We start from the raw sequence: 26,789 nt of genomic DNA, 5'->3' as shown, positions 1-26,789 counted from the left end.
AGTGGGCCTGTCCCAAACACACAAGTTCTTTTAAAAAAAGGAGTTTTCTGGTAGCAGAGAGAGAAACCATAGATTTGAAGCAAGGGCAAGATTTTACATGTGGCTGCCAGCTTGAGGCTGGAGAGGCCGCATACCAAGGACTGCAGGGAACATTTAGAGGCTGAGAGTGGACCCATGTTGACCAAGAAGGAAGCCATGGCCTCAGGTTTACCACTCTATGACTCAGTTCTACCACCAGCCTGAAAGTATGGAAGTAAAGTGTTTCTGGGCCTCAAAGTTAAAAGCCCTTGACTTCATCCTTGACCAACTTAAAGCAGGGAAACCTGGACTTCTGTTCAATCAAATTGTGAGGCTAGGGTGGGTGCATTTTAAACTGCTGGTGATAACAGAGAAGTAACACTGAGTAGGAGAGCTTTACCATATGAAACAGAAATTACTGTTTTTTTAAAAGATGGGATTTCTCTGTGTAGCCCTTGGCTGTTCTGGAACTCACTCTGTAGACCAGGCTGGCCTTGAACTCATAGAAATCCACCTGCCTCTGCCTCCTGAGTGCTGGGATTAAAGGCATGCACCACCACCACCAAGAGCTGGTTAACTTTGATGGTCAACCTGATGGTGGAACAGTGGAAATATAGACATGCCTCTGGGCATGTCTATAAGGGATTATCTAGATGATTAGGTTAAACCTCTGGGCATGTCTATAAGGGATTATCTAGATGATTAGGTTAAACCTCTGGGCATGTCTATAAGGGATTATCTAGATTAGGTTAAACCTCTGGGCATGTCTATAAGGGATTATCTAGATTAGGTTAAACCTCCGGGCATGTCTATAAGGGATTATCCAGATTAGGTTAAACCTCCGGGCATGTCTATAAGGGATTATCTAGATTAGGTTAAACCTCTGGGCATGTCTATAAGGGATTATCTAGATTAGGTTAAACCTCTGGGCATGTCTATAAGGGATTATCTAGATTAGGTTAAACCTCTGGGCATGTCTATAAGGGATTATCTAAATTAGGTTACTTGCAATGGGGAGACCACAATAAACATAGGCAATACATGTCTAAACATAGACAGTGCACTGGGCTCTCAGACTGAATAAAAGAGGAGAAATATTACAATCATCTCTGTCCTGACTGTGGATACAATGTGATCAACCGATGACCTCAACTCCCTGCCTCCTGATTTCTTGGTTGGGATGGACTGTACCCTAGAACTGTATGCCAAAACAGACCCTTCTTTCCTTGATGTCAACCCATCCCATGATCAGGGAAGCTAAGGCTCCTTGAATTGAAGGATACGCCAAAGACCTGCATGGGCGACTGGGGAGCTCTAGGCATTTGAGCTCAAGAGTAGTGCAAACAAAGGACTTCTCATTTTTATTATTCAAGCAAGCAAAACATGAGGCAGCATTTCCAGTTAGTTTAAGAAATTACAGGTACACTGAGGGAATGCACCTGGTGCTATATCTTATCATCTTTGCTCATGTGAAAAGAGCCATGAATACCATCTACCCCCACCCCCATCCCCAGCCCTTTCCCAGAGAGGTAATGTGGACAAGCCAGGGCATTCTCTTCATGTCCTTGCTTTCAAGCTCATTCAGTGATCATACTTTATTAGTTCTTCCTAGGAGGCCAACTTGTGGGAAGAATGTTCTGCACAGTGCCCCGTCCATAGGTCACAGGAAGCTCGAAGTTTTTTCACACAGGCCCCCAGACCTTAAGTTGTTTCTGTCAGGCATTCATCACAGCAGCAAAACAAGGAACTAAGAGAATACAACCCCTTTGCTCGACTTGGAGAGGTCGTGTATGAACATTGCTGACTGAAGTTTTAGCACTGAGTGTATGCTTGAAGGAATTACAGCCAGCAAGCAATAGCCATGTGTGCTCACAACTGTTCATAATAGCTAAGTGCCCTTTGGTGTATACACAGACCCATCGTTTAACTTTAAAGCAAGACCAAGTTGTTTGCAGGGAATTAGGACTAGAGAGCATCACACTAAGCAGAATGAACTAGACTTTGAAAGACAAATATACGTAATCTCATATGTGGAATCTAGACTTAAAAATATACTTGAGAATGCAGGCTGCTGGTTTGGCCTGTGGGTAAAGGCACTTACTGCCAAGCCTGGCTACCTGAGTCTCATCCTTAATAACCCCATTGAGGAAAAGCAAACTGACCCAGGCAAGGTAATTTTTGACTTCCACTCGAGTGTTGTGGCACCCCCCCACACACACACAAATAAAAAAGAAGACATAAAAATGAAAGAGATTATTATTTGGGAAAGTGGGCCAACCAAAAGTGAGAGAGGCACTCAGGGTAAATATCTTCTAAGTGTGATCTCTACATGTGTGTAAGTGTCCACGTGAAACATGTTCATACTAATGTATGCTAATAACAGTAGCCAACTGTAGTAGTCATGGTTTGGTAAAGGAGCAGAATTAATAGAATGTGTAGATTTTGTGAAGGGGCTTACTAGGTGGGCTTTTGAGACAGGTGTGTGGCCCTCAGCAATGGTCATCTGTACTCTACTCTGAAGTAGCAGAAAATCTACCAGCTGTTCAGTTCTAAATAGTGCTGGAAGATTCCGGAGACTCACCGATGCTCAGTCCATAGGAGACAGAATCTAGAGTCAGAACTGTCAACGAGGGAGTACCATGGCGGCTACAGATGTGTGTGTTCAGGAAGAAAAGAAAGGATGATCGGAAGGTGCCATCCACTTCCAGGGCAGGGATTTCCTCCTAATTCTCTGAGATGCCCTTACCGTCTCAGAGGCTTGTCTAGTGGGTTGATTCTAAGTACTGTCAAGTAGACAGGACTAGCCATCAATCACTCTGATGTCCACGGCAGACTGAATGTGCTGGCTGCTGGTGACTTGTATACTGTCTTCTCTCCTCTGCCTGACTGAGTCAAGCACTTCCAGATGTACTGACAGATAACTGAGTTGGCTATAATTATGCACTTATATTTATCTCAGCACTTTGCCAACAGGGGGACAGATGAGTGTCAACATGAAGAGAGCCGTTCCACAAAGACAGAATTGAACTTTCAAAAGAACTGGACAATTGCCGCTCAAGGCAGTTGATCATACCCGAGAAGACAAGGCAGTAGGGGCCTTGAAGCAGCTAGTCAGGCCTCAGCAATAATCAGAGAACAGAATGGGGTGGGCATATGCTAGCATGAACACACACTAACACGACAAAGTCTCCATTTTACACAGTCAGGAAATGGTCCAGCCCAGTGAGCCGGCCTTCTGACCTCAATTAGGAGAATCAAGATAATCCCGACAGGCACGCCCAGAAACCCATCTCCCAGGTGACTCTAGAGTCTGTCAAGTTGACAGTTAACGCTATCCATGACTGCGAGGTAATTAAAATCAGGAAAGACCTTTGCATTCGCAATCCTCCAAGGATAGCTCTGAATCTTTGCTTCACATTGGCAGATTTAAATCCAGTACTTTTTGCACAGTGCATTAGAAGATGGCCCTCTCGGCACTGTCAGGACAGAAGAAAAAGCTTTTATCAGGAGAGTGGCAAGTGACAGCATGTGGCTGTGAGGTAAAATAAGATTTGCCCAATATCTTTTTCCTATATTTGATTCTGCATGTGACCTGCTATTTTAAAATAGTTACTTATCGGTTTGTTACACTTATTTATTTATGTAGTGTATGTGTCACAGCGTGCACGTGGAGGTCAGAGGACAGTTTTGAATGGGTCAGTTCTTTCCTTCCCCTGTGGGTCCTGGAGGTCAATCAAATTCAGATTATCAGCTTTGGCAGCCAATACCTCTACTGCTAAGCCATAATAGTGACCAATTATTACCTGTACCTTTTTGTTTTGCTTTTTTGACCAACCGTCTAGGACTTTTATATGTTCCTGCCCCTTGAGAGTATTTCTATTAGATCAGGTGTGTGCACTTACATACACACACAAACATTTGCACACATATTCTCTCATGTGTACAAGGTGTTAGATTGAGTAGGTTGTAATCATGAGGTATAACTGTATTTTGAAAAAATATTCCTGGAGAAACGAGAATACCAATGGTAGTTATACTTGTGTGATGGCTTTTGCATATTTTCTACAAAGGCATTACTTTTGAAATTAGGTAACAAAGGAAAAGAGCAACAACCACCACCACAACAACAACAGCAGCAACAATGGTAGAGTAACATAACAATCTTTTAAGATCAAGTCCTCCCAGCTTAATTTCTCCCCTTCAAGTTTGTCTCTAGTCCTATGAAGTTTAAAAATCTTAAGTGTGTATATGAGAATGTATAGATGACATGTGAGTGTGGGCATTCGTGTGCACTGTGCACAGACAGAGTTAAGAGGACAACTCACTAGAATACATTTTCTCTCTCTTGTGTTTTCTGGGACTCTGAGGCTGCTGATATCTTTACAAAATGCTAATTTCTCTCCTTCTTTCTCTCTCTCTCTCTCCCTCTCTCTCTCTCTCTCTGCCTGTCTCTCTGTCTCTTTGCCTCTGTCTCTGTCTGTCTGTCTCTCTCTGTCTGTCTGCCTCTCTGTCTCTGTCTCTGTTTCTCCTTTTTTCTTGGTTTTCTGAGACAGGGTTTGTCTGTGCAGCCCTGGCTGTCCTGGAACTCACTCTGTAGACCAGGCTGGCCTCGAACTCAGAGATCTGCCTGCCTCTGTCTCTCAATGCTGGGATTAAAGGTGTGTGCCACCACCAGTCTAAATCACCAAGTTCTTTATGCCCTGTGGTCCCTCGCTTAGGCTTTGGCTTCACACTATTTCTGATGTCTAGCATGGCTAACTATGTTTGATATGCAAGCCAGGACCATGGCTTATAAACGTCCACATCCCTCAGCTCCAGGCATATTTCTTTCCTGCCAGACGGCAGTCAAGGGGGTGAATGAATGAATGAATGATACTCTAGAATAGAGACAAATGCATCCGACACTTTAATAATGCCCTTAAGAAAGCTCTCACCGAGTGTCATTGGTAAGCTTTTTAGTCATATTTACATATGTAATCCAAATTCTGTGCGTTTTTGGTATCTTAAGTAATCTGATAGTGAGAGCCACACACCAGCTCTGGAATTAGTCTTTCTTTGTAGCAGGAGAAGGAAGAGCTTTCCGAAAGCAAAGGCAGCTGGAGTGCTACAGGCATGCGGGTCTCAGACAGATATGAGTCAGGGCCTGGAAGGCTCTGCCTGTGAGGTATTTCCTGTCCCTCCTGCTGTGTGCCTAGATTACCCGGAGAGCCTGCCCCCTGCTGCAGAAGGGAGCTTCCAGGGAGCTTTTGCCAGCTTGCATCTCCTGCAAGCACACTGGGCTGTTCCAATTTTGTTAGTGTGATTGCTGAAAATGGAGTGGTCTATTAAAAAGTAATGGTCACCGGCTGACGGCTTTGCCTCTTGCAACATTAGTGTCACTGTGATGGATTAGCAGAGTCTTCTAAGTGGAAAGGCATGTTTCCACAAATATTTCGAACAAACATAAATTCACTTGCAAATGTTACTCTTTTTTCTTTTATTCTTCTATTTATTATTCTTTGGTGGGTGCTACGCCTCTCTGAGCACACATGCAGTCTTCCTGAAGACTTTAAGGGATTCCGACTGTGGGAGGGTCAGAGGAAGCTCCTGTTGTCCTTCTCCATGCTTTCGGAGTTTGGCTTTGGCTCCTGACCTGCCTGCTCAAGGGGAAGAGAAGGCAAGAACCACAAACAGGGTAGGGTACCCTCTGGACTAAGGTTCAGGGTAAGCGTAGTGGGATGGGGACAGGATATGGTCTTTGAGTACCCTAGGAGAGCACTCCACCACTGAGCTGCATCCCAGCGGGGTTCTCTTCTGAGTGGAAAGTCAAGTCAGCTTAGTGATTTGAGAACTACTTTCCTCCATTTCTTCTTTCATTGAGATATTGAATAACTGCTTCTGATGTTGTCTCCCAGCATCTAAGGGCACCAAACCAAGAAAGCCATGATTTTCTCCATTTTTGGCTCGACTCCATCACCATAGATGCTAAACCTTGACTTGATTCTAAGGGGTTGGGACTGGAAGCTCCTTTGACTAGTGCCATTCCAAGAAAGGATTTAACAATGCGTTTACTTTGAGGGTGTTCTTCTGTGTGGAGAGAAGATATAGTAGAATCATTGTCCAATGGGCCTGCAGACTCAATATGTACCTATGGACTTTCTACCCATGCCCAAGTTCCCTGAATTAATGACTCTGAGACTTCTTACACATGAACGAATACTTAGGCCATAAGCTATGGGTTGTTCCCTGACTAACTCATAACTTAATAATCCTGTTCTATGAATGCCACATGCCAAGCTACCTCTCCTTCAGTTTAATGTGTCTGTCTCCATCAGCATTTGGGCTGAATCTCCTGCCCCTTCAACTCTATCCCAGAATCTTCTCTCTATCCAGGAACTTCCACCTCCCTATTTCCTGCCTGAGCTCATAGGCCAACAGCCTTTTATTAACAGGTGAAGCTTCCACACCTTGCACAAATGATTTCCTCTATATAATAGATGTGAGAGTCAAGGGTAGCTAGCTAGAAACTCGTAGGAGCCCAGCCATTGAATGTAAGGAAGGGATTCACATCTATGGCCACCCCTTTCCCCTGATTCCACTTAGCCCCTGTTCTACAGATACCTGGCTGTTGGTTTTGCTAATCTGGTTTTCTGCTAGAAGCCACTGTCTGATTTTCCCTGGGGAGTGCTCAGTTCTTTGATTTAGGCCTGGATGATATAGACTTGACCTCCAACCTCATGGGTGAGTGAGTGAGTGAGTGAGTGAGTGAGTGATGAGTGAGTGATGAGTGAGTGATGAGTGAGTGGTGAGTGAGTGAGTGATGAGTGAGTGAATGAGTGGGTGAGTGAGTGATGAGTGAGTGAATGAGTGGGTGAGTGAGTGATGAGTGAGTGAATGAGTGAGTGAGTGATGAGTGAGTGATGAGTGAGTGAGTGAATGAGTGGGTGAGTGAGTGATGAGTGATGAGTGAGTGAGTGATGAGTGAGTGAGTGATGAGTGAGTGAATGAGTGGGTGAGTGAGTGATGAGTGAGTGATGAGTGGGTGAGTGAGTGAGTGATGAGTGAGTGAATGAGTGGGTGAGTGATGAGTGAGTGAGAGAGTGAGTGATGAGTGAGTGAATTAGTGGGTGAGTGATGAGTGAGTGAATGAGTGAGTGAGTGATGAGTGAGTGATGAGTGAGTGAGTGAGTGAATGAGTGGGTGAGTGAGTGATGAGTGATGAGTGAGTGAGTGATGAGTGAGTGAGTGATGAGTGAGTGAATGAGTGGGTGAGTGAGTGATGAGTGAGTGATGAGTGGGTGAGTGAGTGAGTGATGAGTGAGTGAATGAGTGGGTGAGTGATGAGTGAGTGAGAGAGTGAGTGATGAGTGAGTGAATTAGTGGGTGAGTGATGAGTGAGTGAATGAGTGAGTGAGTGATGAGTGAGTGATGAGTGAGTGATGAGTGAGTGAGTGATGAGTGAGTGATGAGTGATGAGTGAGTGATGAGTGAGTGATGAGTGAGTGATGAGTGAGTGAATGAGTGGGTGAGTGATGAGTGAGTGATGAGTGAGTGAATGAGTGAGTGAGTGATGAGTGAGTGAGTGATGAGTGAGTAATGAGTGAGTGATGAGTGATGAGTGAGTGAATGAGTGGGTGAGTGAGTGAGTGATGAGTGAGTGAATGAGTGGGTGAGTGAGTGAGTGATGAGTGAGTGATGAGTGAGTGATGAGTGAGTGATGAGTGAGTGAGTGATGAGTGAGTAATGAGTGAGTGATGAGTGATGAGTGAGTGAATGAGTGGGTGAGTGAGTGAGTGAGTGATGAGTGAGTGAGTGATGAGTGAGTGAATGAGTGGGTGAGTGAGTGAGTGAGTGATGAGTGAGTGAGTGATGAGTGAGTGAATGAGTGGGTGAGTGAGTGAGTGATGAGTGAGTGATGAGTGAGTGAGTGATGAGTGAGTGATGAGTGAGTGATGAGTGACGAGTGAGTGAATGAGTGGGTGAGTGAGTGAGTGGGTGAGTGAGTGAGTGAGTGAGTGATGAGTGATGAGTGAGTGAGTGATGAGTGATGAGTGATGAGTGAGTGGTGAGTGAGTGGGTGAGTGAATGAGTGAGTGATGAGTGAGTGGGTGAGTGAGTGGGTGAGTGAATGAGTGAGTGATGAGTGAGTGAGTGATGAGTGAGTGAGTGATGAGTGAGTGAGTGATGAGTGAGTGAGTGATGAGTGACATAGACCTAGCAAGGAAAGCACCACCCTTTCCCAGAACCTAGAGACACGCACAGGAAAGTGTCAACAGATGACTCTGCTACAAGATGCTCAGTCATGTGGTGGTTACTTAAGCATTCTTTCTTCTCTAAATAGAATACTTTCTTAATTGCACCTTATAAAAGTTACCCTAACAACACCCCATTTATTATACTTGATATTTGTCTCTTTTGTGGTTTCCATTAATGTTAGAAAAATTCTGAGGCTATTGAGTTGACAGACACGAAGTATCCTAACAAGCTCGGGACGGGAGGCTTATTCACTAATTATCTGGATGAAAGATTTATGGTTTAACATAACTCTCAGGGAAATATAAAGGCACGTGTTCTGGTTTAAATATGAAATATCCCCACATTATGTCCCCACGTTCAGTGCTGAATCCTCAGCTGATAGCAGTGAGGTTCAGGAAACTTCCAAACACAGGGTCTAGTCAGACTAAAATAGTTGTTAGGGGCATGCCTTTGAACATTATACCTGGTCCCCAGTTCCTTCTCCTGTGCCTTCTTCTCCCCTCCCCCACTTCTCTGTGCTTCCTTTTTTTTCCATGAAGTAAATAATCTTCTCCACCACACTCTCCCACCGCCATGATGTTCTTCCCAAGTACCCAGGATCAAGCAACCATGGACTAAATCCTCTGAATCCATGAGACAGAATGAATCTTGTTTTCCTTCAACTGTTGTCTTACTTAGGGTTTCTATTGCTGTTATAAAACACCACGACCATAAATAATTTGAGAAGGAAAGAGCTTATTTTAGCTTCCAACTCTAAAGTTACACTCCATTAGAGGAACCTGGAGGCAGGAGCTGATGCAGAGGCCACAGAGGGGTGCTGCTTTCTGGCTTGCTCCCCATGGCTTGCTCAGCTTTCTTATAGAACCCAGGACCACCAGCCCAGGGATGGCGCCACTCATAGTGAGCTGGACTTTTCAACCACAATCAAGAAAATGCCCCACAGGCTACTGTGGAAGGGACATTTTCTCAGTTGAGGGCTGGCCTCGTTTGAAGGACTATATCTTCTGTCAAGTTAATATAAAACCAGTTGTTTCTGTCAGGCATTTGGTCACATCAAGAAGAAGAAACTGACATAGCCGGGTTCTTCTGCTGGTTGAGCATCCTAATATAAATTAATTATATAAGGAATGAGACCTGCTGGGCATGGTGGCACACGGTTTTTGTCTCAGTCCTTAGGAAGAAGAGGCAAGCAGAGATCAACCTGGTTTAGAAAATGAGTTCGGGACACTTCAGGTCACAGAGCAACCATGTCTTAAAAAACAAAAACAAAAAAGAATGAACATGCCAACAACAACAACAAAAAAATTAAGACTTGGAAATTGGAGTCCAGTGAATAGCTTCTCCTAGTTCTGGTTATCCCTAAATGCCAGCAGCTCTACATGATTTCTGTTTTCTCTGTTGTTTGTGATCAGATGGCCCTCCTGCGAGGGGAATGCTGTCTCTCACATTTTACCTCCTTCTGTGGTGATAAAGCTCACTGAAGTCAGGCTTCCTGCAAGCTACATTAAGCTTGTGTTCCTGCAGGCCAGAAGGGAAACTGTGATGTCAGTTCCAGGTTGAGAACATCAGAGGACAAGGCACATTTCTTGAATCGGGACTTTAAAAGCAAAAGCATAAGGAGATCCAGATCAGTCCAGTGTTCGATAGCTTCCCAGCGTCTATATGAGCTGCCCATTCCCTCCCCTCTTTGTTGTGGCTTTGACATCCCTGTGCAACAATTTGATGTTGAAATATCTGAGTCTGCCAAATGTGTTTAGAGATGGTGTTTCATTGCAATGAGCTTTTCGGTATTGTTCACCAATCCATCTTTAAGTTTTCAAGAGACACTCTAAAGGCTAACAGTTTCAGTCAGAATGTTAAGGATGAAGGAGGATAGTGGGAGGGAGGGGATGAGAGCAGGGTCTGTAGCCACTGTTCCAGACTTGGAGAGATGAGGGTTTCCAAAGTGAAAGGAAGGTCACTTGAAACTCATAGAGATTCTTCACTGGACAAAGAACTACAAAAAATACATTTTGGAAATAGATGGGAGAAATTGGGCTATGATTTAAGTTAAACATTAGATAACATTGAGAAATTATTCATACTTTTCCTAGGTGTAAAATACAGTTTTATAGGTCTATAAGGTGTCTTTATCTTTTAGAAAGTATATTGAGACACTTATGGATGAAATATCACAATGTTGAAATTGCAACTTTTTAATGTTTGTTGGTATGCTTGCCTTTTTGTTTTGTTTTGTTTTTGAGTTAGAGTATCACTTTGTAGCCCAGGCTTGTTTCAAACCTGTGATCCTCTTGCCTGAATGCTGGGATTACAGGCAGGAGCTAAATTTATTTATGTTTTTAAATATATGATATATAGAGGATTCTGAGTGGCCCAGTGGCTGGTCTTCCTGAGGACCAGGGTTTGAGTCCCAGCATCCCTGTCGGTAAATCCAGTCCCATGGGACCTGACCTCCACAGGCATTTGGGATGTTTTGTTTTGTTTGTTTGGGGGGTTTGTATTTCTAAACTGACACAAGCTAGAGTTATCTGAGAGGAGGAAACCACAACTGAGAAAATGCCTCCATGTGATTGGCATGTATGCAAGCCTGGGAGTCCGGAAGTTGATGTGGCAGGGTCCAGCCCATTGTGGGTGGAGCCATCCCTGGGCAGTTGGCTCTGGGACATATAAGAAAGCAAGCCGAGAATTCTTTTTTATCCCCGTACCTCATATTTTTTTGTTTCTATTGTTTTTTTTAAATTAACTTGAGTATTTCTTATTTACATTTCGAGTGTTATTCCCTTTCCCGGTTTACGGGCCAACATCCCCCCAACCCCCGCCTTCCCTTCTTTATGGGTGTTCCCCCCATACCTCATTTTTAAATAGTGTTATCTGGTTGTTTGGTGTCTAACTTCTTCAGTTGTTTGTATGTATTGGATATTAGCCCTCTATCGGATGTAGGATTGGTAAAGATCTTTCCCCAATCTGTTGGTTGCCGTTTTGTCCTATTGACAGTGTCCTTTGCCATACAGAAGCTTTTCAATTTTATAAGGTCCCATTTGTTGCTTGTTGATCTTAGAGCATAAGCCATTGGTATTCTGTTCAGGAAAATTTCCCCAATGCCCATGTGTTCGAGGCTCTTCCCCACTCTTTCTTCTATTAGTTTGAGTGTATCTGATTTGATGTGGAGGTCCTTAATCCACTTGGACTTGAGCTTTGTACCAGGGAGATAAGAATAAATCAATTTGCATTCTTCTACATGCTGACTGCCAGTTGAACCAGCACCATTTGTTGAAAATGCTGTCTTTTTCCAACTGGATGGGTTTAGTTCCTTTGTTAAAGATCAAGTGACCATAGGTGTGTGGGTCTTCAATTCTATTTCACTGATCTACCTGCCTGTCTCTGAACCAATACCATGCAGTTTTTATCACGATTGCTCTGTAATACAGCTTGAGGTTAGGGATTGTGATTCCCCCAGAAGTTCTTTTATTGTTGAGAATAGTTTTTGCTGCCCTGGGTTTTTTGTTATTCCAAATGAATTTGCAAATTGCTCTTTGTAGCTCTATGAAGACTTGAGTTGGAATTTTGATGGGGCTTGCATCGATTCCATACAATTTTACTATATTAATCCTGCCAATCCATGAGCATGGGAGGTCTTTCCATCTTCTGAGATCTTCAATTTCTTTCTTCAGAGACTTGAAGTTCTTGTCATACAGATCTTTCACTTGCTTGGTTTGAGTCACATCGAGGTATTTTATGTTATTTGGAACTATTGTAAAGGGTGTCATTTCCCTAATTTCTTTCTCAGTCTATTTATCCTTTGAGTAGAGGAAGGCTACTGATTTGTTTGAGTTAATTTTATACCCAGCCACTTTGCTGAAGTTGTTTATCAGGTTTAGGAGTTCTCTGGTGGAACTTTTGGGGTTACTTAAGTAAACTATCATATCTGCAAATAGTGATATTTTGACTTCTTCCTTTCCAATTTGTATCCCTTTGACCTCCTTTTGTTGTCTAATTGCTCTGGCTAGGACTTCGAGTACTATATTGAATAAGTAGGGAAAGAGTGGGCAGCCTTGTCTAGTCCCTGATTGTAGTGGGATTGCTTCAAGTGTCTCTCCATTTAGTTTGATGTTAGCTACTGGTTTGCTGTATATTGCTTTTGCTATGTTGCCTTGAATTCCTGATCTTCCCAAGACTTTTAACATGAAGGGGTGTTGAATTTTGTCAAATGCTTTCTCCGCATCTAATATTTTTTCCCTTGAGTTTGTTTATATAGTGGATTATGTTGATGGATTTCCATATATTGAACCATCCCTCCATCCCTGGGATGAAGCCTACTTGATCATAGTGGACGACCATTTTGATGTTTTCTTGGATTCAGTTTGTGAGAATGTTATTAAACCGTGGGGTACAGAGCTAAGTGAAAAATTCTCAACTGAGGAATATTGAATTGCCGAGAAGCACCTAAAGAAATGTTCACCATCCTTAGTCATCAGGGAAATGCAAATCAAAACAACCGGGAAATACCTCACACCAGTCAGAATGGCTAAGATCAAAAACTCAGCTGACAGCAACACTGTCACTGTTGCTGGGATTGCAAGCTGGTATAACCACTCTGGACCCAGCTATACCACTCCTGGGCATATACCCAAAAGATGCCCCAACATATAACAAAGACACATGCTCACTATGTTCATAGCAGCCTTATTTATAATAGCCCAAAGCTGGAAAGAACCTCAACAGAGGAATGGATACAGAAAATGTGGTACATCTACACAATGGAGTATTATTCAGCTACTAAAAACAATGACAAGCAAATGAGTGGAGGTAGAAAATATCATCCTGAGTGAGGTAACCCTCAAAAGAACACACATGGTATGCACTGATAAGTGGATATTAGCGGAATGCCCAAGATACAGTTCACAGACCATATGAAGCTCAGAATGAAGGAAGACCAACGTGTGGATGCTTCAGTTCTTCTTAGTAGAAGGAACAAAATACGCATGGGAGATAGAGGGTCGGAGGGACTTGGGAGGAAAAGGGGAAAGGGATGGGAAACTGGGGGTAGCCATCAGCAAGTCCTAGATGCCAGGAAAGCAAGAAGTTCCCAGGACCCAAAAGGGATGAGATTAGCTGAAATGCCCAACGAAGGGGAGGGAGAACCTGTAGAGACCACATCCAGAGGTTAGGCAGTGGTTGGAGGATGGTGCCACCCACTCATCTCCAAGTTTTTAACTCAGAATTGCTCCTGTCCAGAGGAAATACAGTGACAAAGTGTGGAGCACAGACTGAAGGAAAGGCCGTTCAGACACTGCCCCACTTGGGGATCATCCCATATACAGATCCCATATACAGACACCAAACCCAGACACTAATGTAAATGTCAAAAAGTGCTTGCTGACAGGAGCCTGATGTAACTGTCTCCTGAGAGGATCTGCCAGAGCATGACAAATACAGAGGAGGATGGTTGCAGCACAGGGACCCCAGTGGAGGAGTTAGAGAAAGGACTGAAGGAGCTGAAGGGATTTGTAACCTGTAGGAAGAACAACATCAACTAACCAGAACACCCCAGAGCTCCCAGGGACTAAACAACCAACCATAACGTACATATGGAGCAACCCATGGTTCCAGCCACATATGTAACAGAGGATGGCCCTTGTAGGGCATCAGTGGGAGGAGAGGCCCTTGATTCTGTGAAGGCTCGATGTCCCAGTGTAGGAGAATGCTAGGGAGGGGAGGCAGGAGTGTGTGGGGGGAGCAACCTCATAGAAGCAGGGGGAGTGAGATGGGATAGTGAGTTTCCTGAGAGGAAACCAGGAAAGGGGATAACATTTGAAATGTAAATAAATAAAATATCCAATTAAAAAAAATAAGAAATCGAGTGGAGAGAACTCTGAGGAGGAAGTCAGTAGACAGCACTCCTCCATTTTCTCTGCTTCACTTCCTGCAAGACTTCCTTTAAGGGTTGACTGAGGAGTGGAAGTGTAAGACAAATCCATCCCTCCTCACCCTGATCTGGTTGTGGCGCTTTATCTTAGCAGTAGAAAGCACAGTTAGACAGGACGTAAGAGGCACACAGACCTATGTGCAGGCAAAACACCCATACACATTAAACATGGGCGAAGTAGGGCAAAATATTTACATCTGGGCGATAGTCATACACAATTCAGTGAACAATTCTACATTTGAAGCATTTGACAATAGAGGTTTTTATTTTTAAGGACAAGTACATCGCTCGTGAATTCTTTTCCTCTATCATCTATTTTTAGGACCCATCTTGGTTCCCCATCTTTAATGAATATTATAGAAGAAAACTCCAAATATAACTTAGGTAGATTTAAATGAGCTTTAAAAATATTCCATGCTATCGGAATATGAAATTATGCAACATTTATAAGCAAAAAGCTCATGAAGCCCTCTTAATTCTCCTATGTTCTGTGGGCGGGACCAATGAATAATAAAACCATTGCCTGTTGAAGGAATAAAACTTTGACTCGTAAATTGAGCTCCATGAAAATTGTTTAAAGTACTTTGTAAGTGTAATAGGTTCCCCAGAAACAGTTCTCATTTGCACTGCAGCGTCTCCTATACACAAGGAAAAGTGATATATGCTCATCCTAGAACACAGAGACCATCTATTGGAACAGCTCTCAGCACCATTTGCATTATTGATAGTTTGGTATTCTTAGTTCATATTTTCTCTGAACAAAAGAAGCTATCTATCTATTCCCTGCCCCATCTCCTTTTCCTCTTTTTCAGACCAACAACAGAGATGAAGACAAAGTCAGAAATAGGCAAAGTAAGGTTACACCCAAGAGCAGAAGCCACTTATAATGAAACCAGTTTACCCCGGATTTAAAGCTTTATGTATTTGACAATTCATTATATTTTAAAAGTAAGCTTGTAAGAGTTATTTAATTTTTTTAATTTCTTAAACCTGTGTGTGTGTGTGTGTGTGTGTGTGTGTGTGTGTGTGTGCTTGCATGTGTTTATGTGCAACACGTGCACAAAGGGACTGGCATGGGGAGCTGGAAACTGAACCAGGTTCTCTGTGAGAGCAATGACTGCTCCTACCTGCTGAGCCATCTAACCTACTTCTGTTGTTGAGACAGCTTCAGTCTTGGCTGATCTAGAATTTTGTATGTAGAGTAGGTTGGCCTGGAACTCACAGAGATCCACTGGATTCTGCTTCCAGAGAGTGGGATTAAAGGTGTGCACTACCATGCCCAGCGGGAATTCTTATACGGACAGGGTAGTAGCCCTCTGTCTGAGAGAGGAGTTTACCACTTGTCATTTTAAGGTGCTTTACAACTTACTATTGCAATTGATTGCATCATGAATAATGTATAGAGTTACACAGAGTCAGGATGTAAAATAGCAATTACCACAAAGCGGGACAGTCCGTTCATTGGCATTTCTTGAAGATAATAATATTATTATTACGGGACAGAGATATTGTACAAACAAATCTAATAGTTGTAAATGTTTGGAAATCAAGGCATGTATTAGTCAGGGTTCTCTAGAGGAATGACATCAGCAGGGTGTGTGTGTGTGTGTGTGTGTGTGTGTGTATTTATTAATTCAACTTACATTAATTTAGCACTCACAGCTGAATTGTATCTGAGAACTCAGTAGCTCAGGTCACAGGTCTCTGCTATTTCGATCTGATGTCTAAACCCTGGAGTGTTCCTGAAGAGTCATTGGTCCTCAGTCCAAGGCGGAAGCCTGAAAACACCGGTTCTGATGGCAAAGAAAGATCTCACAGCTGTTACAACAGGGCAAAGCAGTTCTGAGATGAGAAGGAAGAGAGGGAGGGAAAATGGTGAGTCACCGCCCTTCTGCCACACCCTTTTCATCTGGACTGCCAGTTAGAGTCTTCCCAAAAGGCAGACAACTCTGAAAAGGCTCCCTACTCTGGCGGTCCTAATTTGTGGCAAGTTACCATTAAAACCACCATAAAGAGGCATCATTTGCAAATAATAAAAGAACTGAAGTGGTAGGCTTCTTTTCTGAGGTTTGACCATTTGTTTAAATATCACCTAAAACCAGACCGTTTCTGTCAACCCAGACTGTGGCCTTTTGTGGGGTACAGTCAGTCAGCCACCATTCCCCAACTGCACAGACTAGCTTTTGAACTTGGCGTATTTGGGAATCTTTTTAGAGTAAGCTCTTCTGCTCGGACACAGTTCTTGGAGATCCACCCATGCTGCTTAGCTCCTTAGTGCAGGGCTGTGATTTGTTATAAGAATACAGCACCATTTGTTTATCCAAAGACTTGTTAGTGGGTGCTTGGGGGATTCTCTTCTAGAGTAGAAAATATTTGGTCTGCGTATATAGACCATGAGTCAAATCCCCCTGTCTCAGCCTCCTGAGTGCCGGAATTGTAGGCATGCACCAGCATACCTGGCACATTCTGTTTTTGTCTGTCTCTCTGGTATATGTGTCTATGTATATATGTATATATGTATATATGTGTATATCCAGTTTTGTATATTCTATAGGCTTTTCTATGTACACAAACATGTCATTTGCAAATAATGAGCACTGTGTTTCTTCCTTCCCAGTCTGGCAAAGTTGAATGAGATTGTTTGACCCAGCCCTATTAGGAGGTGTGGCCCTGTTGGAGTAGGTGTGTCACTGTGGGGCGTGGACTTTAAGACCCTCCTCCTCGCTGCCTGGAAGCCAGTCTTCTCCTAGAGCCTTCAGATGAAGATGTAGAACTCTCGGCTCCTCCTGCACCATGCCCGCCTGGATCCTTCTATGCGCCTGCCTTGATGATAATGGACTGAACCTCTGAACCTGTAAGCCAGCCCCAATTAAATGTTGTCCTTAAGAATTGCCTTGGTCATGGTCTCGGTTTCCAGCAATAAAACCCCAACTAAGAAAGACAGAATAATTTTACATTGCAGGCATGTTTGTGCCAGCGGCAGGGCAAGCGTAACCTGCTTTACGTGTACTGTACAGATACCGCAAGGGTTGGGGTAGGTGGTCTCTATCACACTGAAGATGCTCCTTTCTAGTGATAGCTTTTAACTTGTTTCTTTTGAATCTTGAATTTGTGTTTCAATTTGTCACTTTTATTTCGCAGATGTTAGGAGGGTTATCATGCTTTCCTTCTCTTCCTTGTCAATGTGGTAAATTACATTTTTTAAAATTATTTTTTTCTTATTTTTCAAAATGATAAAAATTGCATTCTTGTTACCTTGCAAATGATAAAACTATGCTTGCTTATCATAATTCCCATTTGTGTACAGGGACAATTTGACTTGTAACATTTTGTTAGGGATTTTTGAACTGAAGTTCATAAAGGATATTGTTGTATAATTCCCTTGTAATGGTTTTATCAGATGAGTTAAACATCTTCTCCTTTGTTTTCTGAAAGTACGCCTGGAATTATTTTTTTCCTTGTCTTTGATGGAATTTTCTGTAAAACTATGTAAATATGTAAAACTGTGTGCTTATTTTTATTAAAATTCAATTTTTTGTACTGTTACAAGAATTTCATGTTTTCTCTTTCTTCCCGTGTCAGTTTTATTATGAAGCTGATTTTCAGGGAATATGTTCATTTAATTTAGGTGGTTGACTTTGCCAGCTTGGGGCTATTCCTGACCCTTCCTCTTCACTGTCAAATGCTGTAGGTACCATAGAATTTCTTTCCTCTCCCTACCTGCAGAGAAAGAGGGAGTTGAAGAGGAAAGGAGGGAGGGAAGGCAGGGGAAGGAGGAAGGGAGGAAGGGAGGGGGAGAGAGAGGAAAAGGGGGTGGAGGGAGATTTATTTGAGGTTTAGTGGCTTAGCGTCCTCAATTCCTCAGAGCTATGTGACCTGTCACCCGTCTTTGGTGGGCTCCTACCTGATACTTGGAGAAAGTCCCTCCTGGTTCTCATGGAGCCACCAGAAGTTCAGTTACTTTTCCTTTATTCCCACTGAGGTTTCTTCCTTGCCTGATCTTCTACCAGAGTTCTAGAGGCAGTCCAGCTTTTCACCATGTGTGAGGCGACACCATTCCTTTGTAGCGTTCTATGACATGAACGGGTGATGGAGCTCTGTTGTCATTTGACCTGCCATCGTTGGGTAACCACACTCCAGACACTTTGTCTCTCTGTGTAGTTCAATTTGTTCAAGTGGCAGTGAGATGGGGCTTTCCATTTTCACCTTTTAAAATTTCCATTCAATACAGCAAATACAGAGGCGAATGCCAGCAGCAAACCACTGAACTGAGAATAGGACCCCCGTTGAAGGAATCAGAGAAAGAACTGGAAGAGCTTGAAGGGGCTCGAGACCCCATATGTACAACAATGCCAAGCAACCAGAGCTTCCAGGGACTAAGCCCCTACCCAAAGACTATACATGGACTGACCCTGGACTCTGACCTCATAGGTAGCAATGCATATCCTAGTAAGAGCACCAGTGGAAGGGGAAGCCCTGGGTCCTGCTAAGACTGAACCCCCAGTGAACTAGACTGGTGGGGGGAGGGCGGCAATGGGGGGAGGGTTGGGAGGGGAACACCCATAAGGAAGGGGAGGGGGGAGGGGAATGTTTGCCCGGATACCAGGAAAGGGAATAACACTTGAAATGTATATAAGAAATACTCAAGTTAATAAAAAAAAATATAAAAAAAATAAAGACTAAGAACAAAAAAAAATTGCCATTCAAAACGACTTATTTAAATTGTACATATCAATATTTGTGAGGTATGGTGTGGCATGATGATTCGGTGAATGCACACCATATGTAATATGTTAGGGCAATTAGCAATTCTAACCTCTCAAACTTCTATCCCTTCCTTGTGCTAGGGAGCCTTCCTTTTCTAGTTCTTTATAAACAAAAATACCTCGCTAGGAAGTTGGCTCAGTGGATAAAGCACTTAGCATGCATGCGTGAGAATCCAGAGCCCACGGAAACCGGGTGTGCTGGCACTTGTCTATAATTTCAGCACGCCTATACGGAGATAGGCAGCAGAGACCTGAGAATCTCCAAAAACCCCTAGGCTAGCCTGCTGCATACAGTGGCAAGCAACAGAAAAACAGACCCATCTCAAACAAGGTGAAAGGAGAGAATGGACACCCAGGGCTGTCCTCTGAACTTACACACACACACACACACACACACACACACACACCACAGGATGCACATATGTGCACACACACACAGGAATGCATACTCATGCAGACACATCCAAATGCATTCCCCCGGACGTACACACTTCATGCATACGCAGTAAACAATACTATGATATTACTATAAACTGTACTTCGACTGTACTGAGCTGTAGAACAGTAGGATCTATTTCTTCTGGCTATTTCGAACTCCTTATCTGACCTCTTCTAGCTACCTGTGCTGATGTGTCTACGAACTGAACACACACACACAATAGAATTACCTGTGGGAAGAGGGAACATGAGTGGAGGGACTGCTTCCTCAGATGGACGAGACTGCGGGAGAATTGATTGATTAATAATGGCAGAGGACAGTGATCCAATTGTGGATGGTACCACTCCCGGGCAGCGCTGGAGTGTATAAGGAAGCAAATTGAGCAAGTCCACCCCACCTCAGGGTGGGGCAAGCCAGTAAGCCGTGCACTGCCATGGCCTCTGCTTAGTTCTTGCCTTCCGGTATTTCCTTGAGTTCCTTCCCCAACTTTCTTTCATGATGATCTGTGAGCTGTAAGTTGAAGCAAACCTCTTCCCAAATTAGTATTGGTCATGGTGTTTATCACAGCCATAGGAAGCCACTTAGGATACCACCTTCCCACCGCCCTTCTGGTCCTCATGCTCTCCGGTCCTCACTTCTGTGAAATATACATTTTTAAGAAGGGAATCTGGCCCTGTTTTCTACATGTTCTCCTATAGTATGTATACTGGGGAAGGAAACGTGTTCTTTATTTATACTGAAATTTTAAATCCAAATGAAGTAATCCTCAAGTGTGCTATGAAACCAAATTTAATTTTCCTAGATTGACTCAGTGCCAGGGGTGGTTTTTTCTCTCTTTAATAGAAATCCATCTTTAATCGTATACTAATGGCCTATGTAAGATTTATTAGGCTTATTTCAGAATTTTGTATGATGTCTACTCTTTGCCCACCGTCATTGTATTTAATCATTGCGGCTTGATAATGCATTTTTAACATTTGGTAGATGTTTTGCTGTGCCAAGCCACTGGAGTCATCTCAAAAGCAGAACCAGGGTCATTCCTACAAAGAATAGCCTTAGTCAGGCTGAGATGAAACGAGGTAGGACTTCAAAGAAGGAAGTGATGTCACAGTGATGTTTGCACAGGGGAATGCTCGCACAAACAGGGCTATGATTTCTTTCCTACCCCACAGAAGGGACCAGGTTTCTGTGCTCAGTTCCTCTCAGTGCAAGGGGTAGAAATGTTTTAGAATCGATATAGGGCATAGGGTAATTGCCATACATTTAGCAAAGAGTTACCTTCTTGGTGTTTCTGAATAACAATCTAGATAGTCTCATCAGTGCCTGGAGTACTCAAGGCCCTAGCTTGGCTTCCCTTCCCCAGCAGAATCCAGCATATGACCAGGCTCTCTGGTCTCCTCCAGTGTGTAATAGCATTCCTGATGTTTTAGGATTTCCTGGTGTTTGTTTTTTCATGGGAACCCTGCAGGTTTCGCTCTAAAATGATCTACCCATTTGATTAAATCATTCTAAGCATGTAAATTAACTTCCAGATGGCTGATATCATTTACATATTTCTCACGATAAAATTATCTTTCTTTGCATTCAAGGCTTCCTCTCTGCCCTTTAAGCTCTTCTTACTTACGTTTATGTCTAGGCATTTATTATCCTTTCTGTAGTTTCTGGGGGTATTTTCTCTCATTTTCTACATGTGCGTATCTGACATTTTATTAATTAATTAACATTTATTAAATAATTAGTGTGCTGGTCCCCAGGGATACCAGCAGAGGGAGCCAGATTCCCCGGGGCTGGAGTTTCTGGAGGTTGTGATCTGCCTGATGTGGGTGCTGGGACCAAAACTTAGATCCTTCAGGAAAAGTGGCATTCTCCACCCCACTGAGCCATTTCAGCCCAGTCTGTGACTTAATGAGTCACTCAGTTCTTTACGGGCTGTTTTCCTGGTTTGGAACCACATGTCTGTTCATTGGCTGAGAGCGGTTTTTATCGACACTGAGCACTTAGGTAAGAATTTCCCTCTCATTACAGGCTTAGCTGCATCATACCCCAAATCTACAATTTATGCTTATGTTTCTTCTTTGCCAAAGGGTTAACAGAGAGTCTTACATTTTCAAGGGGAAGAACTGCTTAGATTTCTTATTTTTTGTTATGATCAGGGACTATTTATTTCCTTATTTATTGTGTACCCACATGCATGAGTGTGCCTGTTTGCATTGTGCCTGTGTGTGTGTGTGTGTGTGTGTGTGTGTGTGTGTGTGTGCATTTGTGCTTGAGTGGTCAGTTCTCTTTCCTTGAAGCAGATCTCATGGATGGACCTCAGGTCATCAAGCCAGTAGGAAGTGCTGACCCATTTCCTTGGCTCCGCTATTTTTTTCATTTGTTAATCTATACAAACATTTGAAATAAAAATATGGCCTCTATTTGGGGGATAGAATGCCAAAAGTATATTAATCAGCTTTGTCTATTGATTATGTCACCTCAACTAGTTTCTGCTTTACTGAAAACACCATAGTGAACCAGTCTCTCACTGCAGCCGTACACATCTGTTCCTCCTCGTTCCTGATTCTATCGTTTTAGCATTATAAATATATAGTTATATATTCTCGTGGTAAATGGATCCATTTTAATTTTATAGCTACTTTCCTGCCTTTGAAAACACTTAAAGAAAAATTTTTATTAATTCTTTGTTTCACATCGTGTACCCCAGTTCTGCTCATATCTACGCTTTGCCCTCGCAACTCCCTCCACCCCCAGGGGAAAAAAAATCACAATCAAAGAAACAAACCCAAAGCCTGGAAAGGCATCTCATCATGGAAGCTGTGGTATATCTCAGTGTATTCCACAGTGTACCTCTGTCCACACATCTTCACTTGCCGATGTTCATTGCAATGAGTCATTTGTCTGGTTCAAGATCTCGGGCTTCAGTGAGACCATTGGGTCCTCACTGGGACTCCTCCCAGTTTTCCTGTTGTTGCCCTGTGGAGATCCTGCAGCTTTGGACAGCAGGACTGGCCCTTTCACAGGACCCCACCGTTCACAGATGAAATAAATTTGGGGCTCACTTATGCCTTCGTCATCAGGGCCAGCTCCATTCCGTTGCCAAGGCGAGGTGCGGGAACCGCTCTCCTGAGTGCCATAGCCGATGAGGGGGCAGGGCTAGCTCTTGGGGCCAGTTCTCCTGATTACCGCAGCTTGTGAGGGGGAGGGGCAAGGGCATCACCTCCACACCCATAACGCCTCATGGCAGGTGAGTGGTGGGGCCAGCTTTCCTGCACTCTTGCCCTCAGGGTTGACTCATACGTGTGCCTTGATCAGAGCTAGCCCTAATGCATTGCACTGCCTAGGTGAGGTGCAGGGCCCACCCTCCCCAAGTGCTGTAGCGAGCAAGGGGCAGGGCCAGCTCTCATGTTTTCATGACCCTGTGGGCAGTCTTCCTGATGGAGGTGGTGGTGGCGGCGGCATCACTTCTGCACCTGTGCCATACCCCAGGGCAGACCACTGAGGGGATTGGCTTTTCAATGCTCATGTCCTTGGAGCCATTTTACCCACACCCTGCCTATCAGGGCCAGCTCTGCTGTGCTTCCTGGGCAAGGCACAGGGCCAGCTCTCCAGAGTGCCATGCAACCATTGAGGGGTGGGGCAACTTATGCACTGGCAGAGGATATCTCGGTGGTCTCTAGCAGCTTTCCTGACCGGGGACATCCCCATGTTCTCTAGTGGTAATACGAGCCACGAACAAACGTTGACACTGACCCCTGCCACTGTGAGGCCATAGACTCAGGCTGGGACCTCACCATAGCAGGGCTGGCCACTCACAGCAGGCTACTCCTCTCTACCCTCCCATCTCCCTTCTGCCTTTCTTTATAATATTCAAGCTGCTTCACTTCTCTTTCTCTCCCATCTGACCACGTCGTGCTTGCACATTGTGCTGGCTCCAGATATAGGCTGGCCATGCGGTTGGCAGGTCCCTGGGTGACTTCATCCATGTTGTATGGCCTGTCAGTAAGCAGGTGTCTATGGCCCACCTGGACACTGGAGGGCAAGTCTGTGGCTGGCATGGCCGACCACAGGTCTCGTCTGTCTTCCTCCTTCCGGGATGTGCTGCTGGGATTTGATTTGATTTTTTATGAGTCCGAGGCATAAGACAGCTTTGGCCACCAAACCAGGCACCAAGCTAGGATAAACAAAGGGCTGTCATCTGCTTTGCCCCTGACGGATATAAGAACACCATCAATAAGTTTCTTTACCATTACTAGGGGTCTAAAAATACTTTTTGGTAAAAACTGTATCATACATTTTAAAGATTACAATTCCTTTTCTTCATTGTTGTTGTTTCCTTTTATTTGGCTTCCTTCCACTTCTTTACTTGGACAAAAAGAAAAGAAAAAGAAAAAAAAAACAAAACCAAACAAAAACCACTAAACTACCACCACCACCACCAAAAATGCTCCATGGTTGATTTTGTTTAAAGAATGCCACTGCGATAGAAAGTAAACTAGGCATTACTTCTGGTTATCCAAATCAAAATTATTGAAACTCATCAAAAACTTTAAATTTTGTTTTGACTTTTGATATTTAAAACATACAAGCCACGCATTACCATTTTAGGTTTATTTATTTTATGTGTATGAATGTTCTGTCTGAATGTGCGTATGCCTGTGCACCATATGTGTGCTTGGTGCTCACAGAAGTCAGAAGTGGGCATCAAATTCCCTGGAACTGGAGTTATGGATGGCTGCGAGGTTCTCCGTGGCTCTTGGAACTGAATATGGGTCATCTACAAGAGCAAAAGTCCTCTAAACTGCTGAACCGTCTCTTGTGCACTTCTTGGTATTTACGTTTTCCTGGTAACTACTTAAGCCTTTATTGTCCCGAGTGTATCTACTTAATAACATTTGATGAGAAATGATTAGGTTTTTCTGAATTCTCTCTATCTTCCATTTTGTATCTCTTACTTAATTTTGTGTAATAATATTATCCTGTGTTTAGCAATTAGTGATTCTGTTATTTATGTATAGAGTTGTATGATTTATAAACATTTATTTTATTTTCTGAGACAAGTTCTCTCTAGCTGGCTAGCCTTGAACTTGCTACCTTAGGCTGGTCCCAAACTCTTGCTCCTTCTGTGTGAACCTCTGCATGTGCTTTGCCACACCTGGCCAAGGTGGATTACCTCAAAGAGTTAAGTTTTGGTTACGTGTTTTGGAGGTGAACTCAACCTTTTGCTCCTACTTGCTCTTCCTCCGTGGCCTTCTCACTCTCCAGATACCTTCCTTCCAAACTCCCAGGGAAAACAATATTGGCATTCTGTTGTATTTCCATAGTCCACATTGTGTAGTCTTAGTTCTGCAGGGTTTCTTGTTTAGAGCATTGACTGTTTCCTTCAAGATGTCTTGTACACCCACCCCTTGCCAGCTGCCATACGGAGCACCGGTGGTGGCATGGGCATGAGAGAGCCAGCCCACCCTTGCCAGCCCACAGCACAGCAGCAAACACAGTGACATATCACAGGTGCAGGAGGGCTGTCCCTGCCCTTCTTCTGCTGCAGCATAACTGTCCTTGGTTGATGGCTTCTGATGGAGATGAAGATGGAGAAAGACTCATCCTCCCTGGGAGGCTGGCTACTATGTCCAGTGAGCATAAGGACAACACAAGATGGACTTCTTTCTTTTGGGGGGCAGTATATGGGGGCCAGACATGAGAAGATTGGGAGGTAAGTGCAATTGGGGTGCTTGATATGAAATTCTCAAAAAAATCAATTAAAAATAAAATAAAAAAATTAAAAGATCTCATGTAGAAGACTCTGAGGGGAGCTCTGAGACTCATTAGCCACTAGTTTTGGATGGAACTTTTAAACCAGAAAGTTATGTTGGATCTGAAACACTTGCCCACACAATTCCCCTTAAGAATCCCCTTGGAACTGCTCCACTCTCATTTGGTCTTTAAGAGACTTGTAACACTGATACTGTCCTGATCTACCCCATTTGACAAGCAACTTCATATTTTTGTCTAAAGGATACTTTAGACAAAAATCTTTAAAACTCAATTTGTTCCAGGATATATCTCAATGCTAATCAGCCATTCAGGAAAAGCTTTCCCTAATGATCAAGCTATCAGTCTAAGTTTCATGTTCCCAAGAACTTTTCTTCCATTATATCTTTAAATATTCTCTCTGCTCATTATCTTGGGTTTCTTCTTTGAGAAGTATAGTTGTGGGTATTTGGATAACCATAGGATGTCATCAATACCTAGGTGTTATTTTAACCTTTTCTTTATTTCCATTTTATAGTTTCTGTTCTCTGACTCTTTACTTTCTCCAGCAGCTCTTTCTTCTTCTGTCTCTTCCAACTTTATTTCTTTAGTAGTTTAAAAGAGTCATTTCCATGTAATTCTTTCTTAAACTCTAACAGCTTATGTTTCCCCCTTGTAATTATTTCATCGTGTTTAACCTGAGTTTCTTACATTCTTGTGTTGTGATCTTTCATTGCTGAGGGGAACTTAGGCTATCATAAGAAACAATGTTTCTTATGTGTTAACATTGACAACATAAGTTGTTACAGTTTGTGCTGGCTATTCTTATGTCAACATGACACAAACTAGAGTCATCTGAAAGGAAAATGCCTCCCTAAGATCTGGCTGTAGAGTATTTTCTTAATTTGTGATTAATGGGGAGAACTCAGCCCATTGTTGGTGGTGTCATGGCCGGGCAGCTGGGTGGTCCTGGGTTCTATAAGAAAGGAGGCTGAGCAAGCCACGGTGAGCCAGCCAGTAAAAAACACCCCTCCATGGCCTCTGACATGGGTTCTGCCATGCCATCAGCTCCTGTCTCTGGATTTCTTCCATGTTTGAGTTCCTGACCAGATTTCTTTTGATGATGAGCAGTTATGTGGTGAAGTGTAAGCTCCCCTTCCTTCTCAGCTTGGTTTTGGCTATGGTGTTTCATCACAGCAATAGTAACCCTAAATAAGACATGGATTTTATCTATGTGAAAGCAAAATTTCTCTCTGTGTTTCTCTCTCTCTTCCTCCCTCCCTCCCTCCCTCCCTTCCTCCCTCTCACCCCCTCTCAGTTTTCCGTGTGCTTTGATAGGCTTTACTTGGGTAGGCTTTCCAAACCACATCTTTTCTTGTTTTCTGTTGTCAGAATGACAGATCATTAAATAGTGTCCATCTGATTGCTTGCATAGTAGCATTTCCTTTGCTTCAGAGGTTTGCCCTGTTGGAGGGCACTTGTCTCCAGTCTTATTTCACTTCAGTCCTGGATGCACATGGCCACAGGAGATGGAGCATCCTCCTTGAGTTCAAGCCAACAATTGCTAATGTTGGGACTTCTTGGCACTCTCCAGCCTCCATTTTCCCATCATCCTGCAGTTTGCACATCACATGTGCCTTTCTGGTCAGCTGTCACC

General features: G+C 43.4%; 1 long non-coding RNA gene and 1 other non-coding gene across 2 annotated transcripts in view; one reads left to right on the top strand and one right to left on the bottom strand.

The window, feature by feature from the left end:
* LOC148000358 (uncharacterized) overlaps positions 1–17,725 on the top strand; it is a 55,588-nt gene extending 37,863 nt beyond the window's left edge. The window contains exon 3 of the long non-coding RNA XR_015640165.1: positions 16,797–17,725. This is a non-coding gene — a long non-coding RNA (uncharacterized LOC148000358). The remainder of the gene's footprint in view (positions 1–16,796) is intronic.
* Positions 17,726–23,505: 5,780 nt separating this feature from the next.
* LOC120097594 (small nucleolar RNA SNORA48) lies at positions 23,506–23,642 on the bottom strand. The gene has a single exon (XR_015640555.1). It is a non-coding gene; the product is annotated as a small nucleolar RNA SNORA48 (small nucleolar RNA).
* Positions 23,643–26,789: the final 3,147 nt, after the last annotated feature.

The sequence above is a fragment of the Rattus norvegicus genome, chromosome 16 (assembly GCF_021556685.1).
Source record: "Rattus norvegicus strain SHRSP/BbbUtx chromosome 16, alternate assembly SHRSP_T2T, whole genome shotgun sequence".
NCBI lineage: Eukaryota > Metazoa > Chordata > Mammalia > Rodentia > Muridae > Rattus > Rattus norvegicus.
This window is presented reverse-complemented; position numbering and strand designations above follow the sequence as displayed.